Source organism: Hydra vulgaris, chromosome 11, assembly GCF_038396675.1.
Source record: "Hydra vulgaris chromosome 11, alternate assembly HydraT2T_AEP".
Lineage (NCBI taxonomy): Eukaryota > Metazoa > Cnidaria > Hydrozoa > Anthoathecata > Hydridae > Hydra > Hydra vulgaris.
Genome location: NC_088930.1, coordinates 54,142,501 through 54,152,193, shown reverse-complemented (window position 1 = coordinate 54,152,193; position 9,693 = coordinate 54,142,501). Strand labels below are relative to the sequence as shown.

General features: G+C 27.2%; 1 long non-coding RNA gene across 1 annotated transcript; it reads left to right on the top strand.

Annotated features, from left to right (window-relative positions):
• Nucleotides 1-1,943: 1,943 nt before the first annotated feature.
• On the top strand, nucleotides 1,944-5,728 carry LOC136086759 (uncharacterized). The gene is made up of 3 exons (XR_010641556.1): nucleotides 1,944-3,376; nucleotides 5,159-5,297; nucleotides 5,391-5,728. It is a non-coding gene; the product is annotated as an uncharacterized LOC136086759 (long non-coding RNA).
• Nucleotides 5,729-9,693: the final 3,965 nt, after the last annotated feature.

The following is a 9,693-nucleotide window of genomic DNA, read 5'->3' as shown; positions in this document are numbered from 1 at the left end:
TGTTGAATGACTTTAAAAAATGGGAAGCATTCCGTTTAGCATTGAATGAATCAACAGATATTCAAGATAAACCTCAAATGGCAGTATTTTTTTTGATATGTAACATCTTATGTACTTGTGAAAGAAGAGTTCCCTGATTTAGTAGAGCTAAAAGACACAACTTATGTTAGTGTTGTTACAGATCGTGCAACAGCAATGGTTGGAAAACACATTGGGCTTATGCGTTTACTAAATAGCGATCCTACGTATCCAGAGTTTATCCCAGTTCATTGTGTGATATATCGAGAACATTTAGCAGCAAAAGATTTTATTTTTCAATTGTTTTAAATCAGTACTAGAGACTGTAAATTATATTCGATCTAATGCAAAAAATCATAGTTTAAAAATTTCATTAGTGAATTGGATCTTGCTGACAAATCAAGTGACTTGTCATTTTACTGTGCTGTAAGGTGGCTTTCAAGTAGTGACGTTCTTTATAGGTTTGTAGAACTATTAAAACCAATTAAACGTTTTTTGCTTGAAAAGCAAGACATTTGAAATCTTTGACGATGTGAATTTTTTGCAAGATCTTATTTTTAACTGATGTAATGCAACGTTTACAAAATCTGAATTTGTCGCTTCAGGAAAAAGGAAAAAAATATATCTGATCTTGCTCAATTTATATTTAGTTTTCAAAAAAAAATTGCTCTATTTCAGAAAGAACTTACCTTAAAAATTTTTAACCATTTTCTTCAAATGAAGAAGATGATTCATAATCCTTATCCTACGGTTCAGTGTGATGATCATAAGATTGAATCATATTTGAAATGGAATTACTAGATCTCCAAGAAGATCAAAATCTCCATATGCTGCATAAAACACTAACTTTATTGGATTTTTGGAAAATGGTTCCTGAAGTTAAGTATCCTCAACTAAAAAGGATTAGTATAAAACTTATTTCAATTTTTGGTTCAACATATACATGTGAATCTTTATTTTCAACTATGAAATTTGTTAAATCAAAATATCGTGCCAATCTAACTAGTGAACATTTGTTACAGTTGCTTAGAATATCAACTAGAAGCTTGGAACCAGATTTCAAAAAACTTACCAGTAGTGTTGAAAATCTTAGTGCCTAATAAATTTATAGTAAATTATGCAAGTTATTATACAAGAAGAATTTTCTAATGGTATTTTAGAAAAAATAATTGATGTTATAAAAAGAATTCTCTCTGTTGTGTCTAATTTTTTACTGAATGATGAAAAGAAATTTTTCAATTGTAAAAATAAAAGTAATTTGAACTTAATTGAAGTTCATTGAAATTTTTTTTGTGTGTAGCCATTTATTTACTTGATATTTTGCAGTTTTTAGTAACTTATGCTATTAAGTGGTTATAAGTAAGTTTAATTCAAATAAAAGCAAGTTTAATTCAAATATATTAAAATCATTTTTTTTTCTCAAAGAAACTTTTTTATCTTTAGATTTTTATATCTTGCTTACAGTTATTTTTATAAGAAATTTTATGGTTGATGCAATTGTGTTAATTCAAAAAAAACTTATGATTTGCAGATTTTTTTCCTAATTTTTTCTACAAATGGTTTTTTAGTGTGAATAAAAAGGAATCAGATTTTATGTAGCCAAGTTTACATTTAAAGAATAACTTTTACTTTCTTTATTGTAAAATAAACTAAATACTAAACATAAATTGTGTACATACTAAGTTTATTTATAAAAGTACAGTTTTCATTTAAAAATCAAAATATTGGTGTATAAAAAATCTAAATTTACATTCGCCAATTATTTTTTTAAAGATAAAGTTGGCATAGCAACATATTTATGGCGGCTCTTCGCCACACGTCTGTATTTATATGCGGCTCTCGCGTCTAAACTTCGCGTCTAAACGGCTCTCCCGTGCTGGTCTAAACTTATCTATATTATAACCAATGATATATATTAACTAGATGTCTAACTTCACATAAATTCCGTAAGAGAATGTGTAGTAAGTTTTTAGTAAAGTAAGGTTGTAAAGCTGGTAGCTGCAGCAAAGAAGAAAAATTTCTGGCGATGTTAACTTTAAACATTGGACATATTAATATTAACATATTATTATTATAGACATATTATTATTGGACATATTAATATTGAACATATTTATTTATAAACTATTATTTAAAAACAGCTATTTAAAAGCTTTAGTAGATAAAGAAAGTTAGAAGTTATTATATAATACAAAGATATTACATTTTTACTTGGCAAATACAGATATATGTTGGCAAAAAATATGTTTTTGACTTTTACAACTGTAACTTAAAAGTACCCTGTTGAAAGCCTTTGAGTTATTTTTATAAAAGTACACATATTCCATTATGAAAAAAATCAAAAGTGTTGCTAATATAAATAAGTCACGGCTGTTTCACTCAATATAACAGCGAGCTTGACGTCACAAGAATTTTTGTGTTTTAAAAAAAGAAAAGTATTTCCGCGTAAAAAATATAAGAATACACTAACTTTAAAATAATAGTATTTTTTTTCTATAAATTCTTTCATCTTCAAATTAAAAAAATATAAAAGAACTATCCTTCCTTGTTAAATAAATATTTCCATTAAACGGACTAAAATAAGATATTGTTAAAATATTGCTAAAGATTTGGGATCACTTTTCTGTTTTTTACGATTTTTACAGAAAACCTGTCTTGGGCCAACTAAAGTATTCTGACATAGCTACATGATTGATAGTTGAAATTTGGAACACTTATCAATAAATGTCTATTCTATTTGATTTTTGGTGCCTATTGCTCATTTTTGTAAGAAAAGTTAGTTTTTAATGCATTTCTATTTTTAATTTTATCATTTTACAATGTAAATCAAGTTATTTTTGTAATATTGACCAAATTATTGAAAATTTAATTCTTTATAAAAATGAAAATCAAAAAATTATTTTGTGTACCTCCACCTATGTTAAAAAATATGGCAATTAAACCTGGCTGGTTTAGCAACAAATTTTTATTGTTTTATGCGTAAATTTTTGTTTACATTTTTAAACAATCACGTGACCTTAATACCTTACGACCCAACCAAAGAATATCATGAATTTTATGAAAACAACTTTTTTAGTGAGACAAATTTTGAACTAAAAAATAAACAAAGTTAGGCGGGTTTTTTCTCATGAGGGTAATTAACTAACATCAGATAAGTTTAATCCTATTATATCTTGTTCATCTATTTGTCAATAAATATTATTTTATTTGCATTGTATTATATTTTTATTACGAGATTTATTTAGCATTATGTATTCTGCTGAAAGGAAATTATTAAAACTATACATCGAATGGGAAGATTGTTGGGAAGAAAAACTTTGTTTTTAGTTAGTCGATTAGTTAGCATTGATAAAATGAGGTAACCACGTGATTTTAATTTTAATTTCAGTCTTTGATTTAAAAGTATTAATTAGTTTTATGAGCTTTATAATGCCAACTGATCTTGATTTGCCCAGTTTTGAGGATTTTAATAAAATTTGCCAAAATTTAAAACGCTTAAAAAAACATTTTATAAAAAATTTTAACGATTCAAAAAACGAAGCATTTTTTAAAATGCAACTGCCACAAGCTCCACAAACAAAAAAAAGAAAATCTGCATATGTAAATTGTTTTTCAATTTTAAATAGGAATAAGGAACTAAATAGTCTAGTCGACGAATTAACTTATAAAGAAGAAACTAATGTGAATCAAATAAATAAATTAAAAAAATGCAGTTAACTAAGTTGGAAACTGAAATTACTGACTTGAATTCTAAAAACAAGACTTTAAACACACATTGTAACTCAATAAGTTCTCAATTAGAGGCTATAAGTATTAGGCTAAAACAGGAGGAGCAGTTCCAACTTATTTCAACAAAAAAAATCAAAACAGCACAAAACAGCGTCTGCTCATCTAAAAAATGCAAGATTGCTAAAAAAAAATTTAAAAAAATAATGCAAAAATTAGTAATATAAACCTGGTTGCCAAATTTGCAAACATTTTTTAAGCGGTGATAAGGATTTAGTTATTGTTGATTCTTATTTAGACTATGACAGCATTGGTTCTTCTGAACTGTTCTGTGGATTTACATTAAGTAATCCACAGAATATATCAGTTCAAAGGCTAATAGTTGGGAAAAAATATACTTACGTTAAGTTAGGACATGGTAAACTTTATTCTAAGTTAGGTAGGCATGCTGCAGCTAGACGATCTAAGCTTGCTTTTATATTCCTTCAATTATTAGCTTGTTCATATTTAGAATGTGATTTGTGTATGTTGTTTTGTGATTCTATGTCTTGTGAAAGTCAGTATTTCGTTGTTTTGCAAATAAGTTAGGTTTAGTTACTCAGTTAAGTGTTTCTGATGCAATAGAGTTGCTGAGCCAATTAAAGATGCCCACGGCTGAATTCCGTTGACTAAGACATATTCTGTGTAATCTTGGTGCAAGGATTCTTCCATCTGAGCCTAAGATAAGACAAGAACAAGAAATGCGGACAATGCATGTCAGTAAAGAACATGTTACTGTGAAGTCCATGTTGCTTTATCCATCTGCGAATGAAGCACCTTGTTTAGTATCTGTACTGATGATTAAGAATTTGACAATTTATATTAAAGAGGTTTTTAACAGTACTGACCTTCATCAATATATAAATTTATTTGCTATTGAGTTTCATGTTTGCTTTCCAAAAGAAAGTATTACGCGAAAAATGCATGAACTCATTTTTAATGTGCCACTTTTTGTAAATTCACATAAAACTATTGGATTGCTAAGTGAAGAGGAGGGAGAGTCTTTGCATAGCAGCGTAAAAAAAGAATTAAGCCAGTTGCATTCAGTAAGAAATCTGGACCAGAAGCTGCGTCTTCTTTTAAAACGCTTTGAATTGCACAGCAAAGCTGATAAGAAGCTTCGAGCCTCTAAGGTGAGAAAGTGTGTTGTTTGTTTGGAGCGTGGCGAAAATTCTTTTTATAGAAAAGGTGTCTGTCTTGTTTGTGGTCATCAAATTTAGTTTAAATATTTTAAAATGATTAAAAAAAATAAAAAAGTAAAAAAAAAATAGATCCTTGATTTATAAATTAAAGAATTTTATTCAGTTAAAGTATGTCTGTAATGTTTGTTTAAATTATTTTTTATTATATGTAATATTGCTTTTATATATTGTAGGGAAGTTCTATTCTTATCTTCAGAAGTTCATTCTACCTCAGCAAAACCTCCGCTCAGGTTAAAGAATGGAATATAAGTCTAGCATCAAATGGGTGTAAAAATATAGCACACTATTTTAAGAACCTACGCAAAGCAACTGGTATGTTTGTTGTGTTTGATCTGGTATGATTGTGCAGTTTGTTTAAAACATTTATAGTCAGTTATTATATGTAACATGTATTTTGTATATTAGATGTCCATTCTATTATTATCATTAGAAGTTAATTCTACCTCTGTGGTACCACTCTACCTACCTCCACTCTTGTTAACGAATGGAATATAATTCTCATATAAATTGGTGTAAAGATATAATTTAAGAATTAGTACAAGTTATTGTCACAAGTTATTGAGTCAAGCAACTGTTCTTCTGGTTTAAAATGAAGTATGAGTCTATTATCAGCTGGGTGTACAAAGAAATACTACTTAAAAAACTTATCAATGGACCAACTGATTATAGAATAGTTTTTTATGAGAATAAAAACAATTTAAAATTTTATTTGTATATTTAAACACGCAAAAAAAAATTAAAGATGGCGAGTCTATTTATTAACATTCTCACAACATAGTATTAGAACTGTGTGCACATAATAAAAAGTTTTTAAAAGCTTAAGCTTTTAATTTGTAGGCTAAATTTTCCTTAATTTAAATCTGGTTTTATTTAATAGAATCAATTTTCAAAAACTTGTCATTTAACAGTTTATCCCCCTTTAACGACATTTTCGTAATTTTGCGAAAATTCAATTTTCTTTACTGGCTTAAAAAAAATCTGTATTAGTTAACTTTAAAAGTTTAAGTAAGATTTTTTTGTTTTTAAAATAGTCCAACAATGTGTACATTTAATAATAAATATCGAAAATATATTCTTTCTGATTTTTTTTTGATAAAAAGTAACATCAAATTACTAAAATTTCGTAAAGTTCGATTTGACGCGTTTATTCTAAAATTAAAGAAGTTTTTTAATATATTTGTGAAATCTCATCAGATAAAATATTTTATTGGTATTTTTATTTTTTTTATAGAACAAAATTATCTCTAATGTTATAAAAGTTATAAAGGTTTTAGTAACACCTTTATAACTTTTATAACACCCTTACATGAATATTTTCTAAAACTAACAATAAGCCGTAAAGCTCGCCTGAAACAGCCGTGAGGTATATATTTTTAATGAAGGTTTTCAATTAAAAAATTTTAATTAGTTAAAAAAGCTGTAACTTACAGTTTACAGTTACAGTTAAGGAATTTTCAGTAATCATATTTTTTTTTAAAGAAGTAATTTTCTTTTTTGACATAAATAGCATACAAATAATATTAAATATTACTATTGTTATTTTTCATAAACCTTTGAACAAAACAAGCTTATTGAACTGTTGGCATAATCCAATCATTCCTTTATGCAATTCATTTCTAGTGTACAACTGACCATATGAGTAAAGACGAAATGTAAAATATTTCTTTATAATTTTTTTTCAAAGCTGTGAAGAATGCATGTCTTCAATCAAAATCTCATGTTTTAAATCATGCATATTTAGTTCAGTAAACAGCGCATCGTTTGCAAGTTTTTGGTTTATGAAGTGAACTAAAACGGTTTTAAGATTTTTTCTAGAAGATATTTTTAAATTATGAGGGTTTGTCCCACACACCAAAACTTTAAAAACATGCTCACATTTTTCGACAATCTTTAAAACATTACAGGATGGAATGATTAAACCAACTCGATTTTTAAAAGTTATAAAACTTTTCCATGATGAACTGCAAAATAAAGAATAATCATGATCAGTGGAAAAAGTCTTCTGAGAAATTACCTATTGGCACAAGTCATAATTTTACTATAAAGTTTTCTAACAATGAACCCTGCAATATATCCAAGTATAGCTTCTTTATAAATTGAAGTAGAGACTGATGAAAGACAACCAGCAAGGTCTTTAAAATAGTTAGAATCCTGACAGATATTGTATTTTGTTCAACAAGAGGAGATCTCCTTTTACTCCACTTTAATAAAAAAATTGAGCGAATACAAGCAAATAATAATTCAACGTGATCTTGTGACATTTTATATGTTAAAATAAATTTAAAAGGATTCTCATGTCTAGATAAAAGGTTAAGGGATAAATCTCTAACACTTGTGGCTGCTACAATGAAATCAAGTACAAATGTCTTACTTCTGTGTTTAATTAAAGGAATTTTATATAGGTCTGATAAGTTAACTAGGTAATTTACAAATTTTTCTATGGTTTTAACCCATTTTGGAGCTTCATTCAAAAACAAAGGTTTCTTAGATCCTTTTTCAAAAAGGTTTTTAGAGTGTAACAAGTCGAATAATTTGTCTAAAGTTCTAATAAAATTTATTGTGCCTTGGGCATCAATAAAAGTTGGATGACCTAAACCATCAAAAACTCTATAGCATCAGCAACTGAACCACTTAGCATTTGATCTGCAATTTTAACATTTATTTTATGTTTGTGAAAGTCAATGTGGTAATTGCCAATTTTTTTTACAAACTTAAATTCTTCTTCTTCTTGCAGTTTATGCAATGCTTTAATATGATCCCACTTAATACATTGACTTTGTTCGTCAACAATGATTCCGATAATACACAAAGCGTTTCGAGCTAATTTAAGCATGACAAGGATCAGGGATATAATATATAGGATGATCAGATTCAGGATGGGGAAAACTAACATGTATCTCTATAATTTTACTTCCAAATGAACACCCAAGATTCTTCATAGCACTAAAGTTGGAAATAAGTCCATCACATGTTATACTCCAAACATTCAGATTATGAGTAGCGCCAAAATCTAAAGCATTTTTAATTAAGCTACTTAAATCTGTTGAGGAAATTTTATCACACAATATATAGCCTATAGGACATTTCCAATGGCCTTTCAATCCTACAACCATAAAAACAAGTGTTTCGCAGAGCAGCCTTGATATGCATAGAATCAAATATTAATGCGAATTCTTTGTATGATGAGTCCTCAAAGTTCTTATTTTGTAAAAATTTGAAAACATCTCCAAAAAACCCTGGCGAACAATCTACAGATGATGTCCAGTTTAAAAGTGAGCTTACAGCAGGTAATGAGAATGTAGATTCAACAAATTCATATGCTCTTGGGGAATAAAAGTGCAGTGTTTTTAACTTCTTCAGAGTATCTATAACCCTTTTTTTTTGCCTCTATTTTTTAATTCAGATTTCAAAAGTCCTTGAGTCAGCCCAGAGAAGTTGTTCTTAAGTAATTCAGCAATATCAATGAAAATAATTTTTTTCTTCTCTAATTTTTGAATAACTTTGCTAAGTGAAGCAATTTTGTTATCTTTTTGCTTAAGCTTTTATTTTAATATTTTAATCTTTTTTCTAAGTAATAGTTTTTTTGGAGAATTTTATTAAGTACTTTTTTCTTAACAGTATTGGTAATTTCAGGGTTAGGGTCAGGGTTAGGGTTAGGGTCAGGCTCTGTACCTCTTTATTCAAGATAGAACAAATTTTTTTTTTAATGTGTGATGTATCATCATTATATAGCTGATTCTGCTTGTTATTTTTGTTCGATGATACATGGAAGTCAAATATTGAAGGCACAATATTTTTTTCAGAACACGTTTCCCATTCTCTTGGCACTCAAAATATTCTAATTTAAAATGTTTACTGCAGATTCTACTATATTTAGTACGTGTAATTTGTAAACATTTAGCTGCCATTGCCCATTTTTTACAAAGAATTTCATCATTTAAAGGAAATCTGTGAAAAGAAATTAAACTACTTTTATCAAATCTGCTTTTACAGTCGTAGACCAAGCAATTGTTAACCTTATTTATTATTCTAAATAATAAAGAGTATTATTTTCAATAATGTATCTTTCTTGTTTTATAAATACATACGCACACGCACACACATTATCCCAGACTTTATCATATAAAATATCATTTGAATATATATATATATATATATATATATATATATATATATATATATATATATATATATATATATATATATATATATATATATATATATATATATACATATACATTTTTTTTTTTTTTAATGTATTTCGCCATAAAGAATTATTTTACAAAATTAGACTTTTACAAAATGTATAAACACGGCTGGGGCAAGAAGAAGACAAATTCGGTCTTATCGCCAAGCCCCTTCAAAACAAGAATATAAATAACAAAAAAGTATTACCGTTATCACAATGTAATATATGCATAAAATGCAAATATAAAATAATACTTTTTACACACATAATTTTATTTCTTTTCAAACTTTTGTTTATTAAGATTTTGAATTTAAAAATAAATAAAAATGAGATAAAACATGAACATCAAAGAAAGGTAAAGATTCAGATTAAAATCAAAAATAAATATGATCAAAAATAAAGTAAATAACAAGTAAATGAAACGATTGATTACTCCTATTTAAAAGTTTCAGAAGAAGTCTTGTTCATTGTCAATTATCAAAAGTTTATTTTTTATTTTATTTTTAAATTGATCAAGGG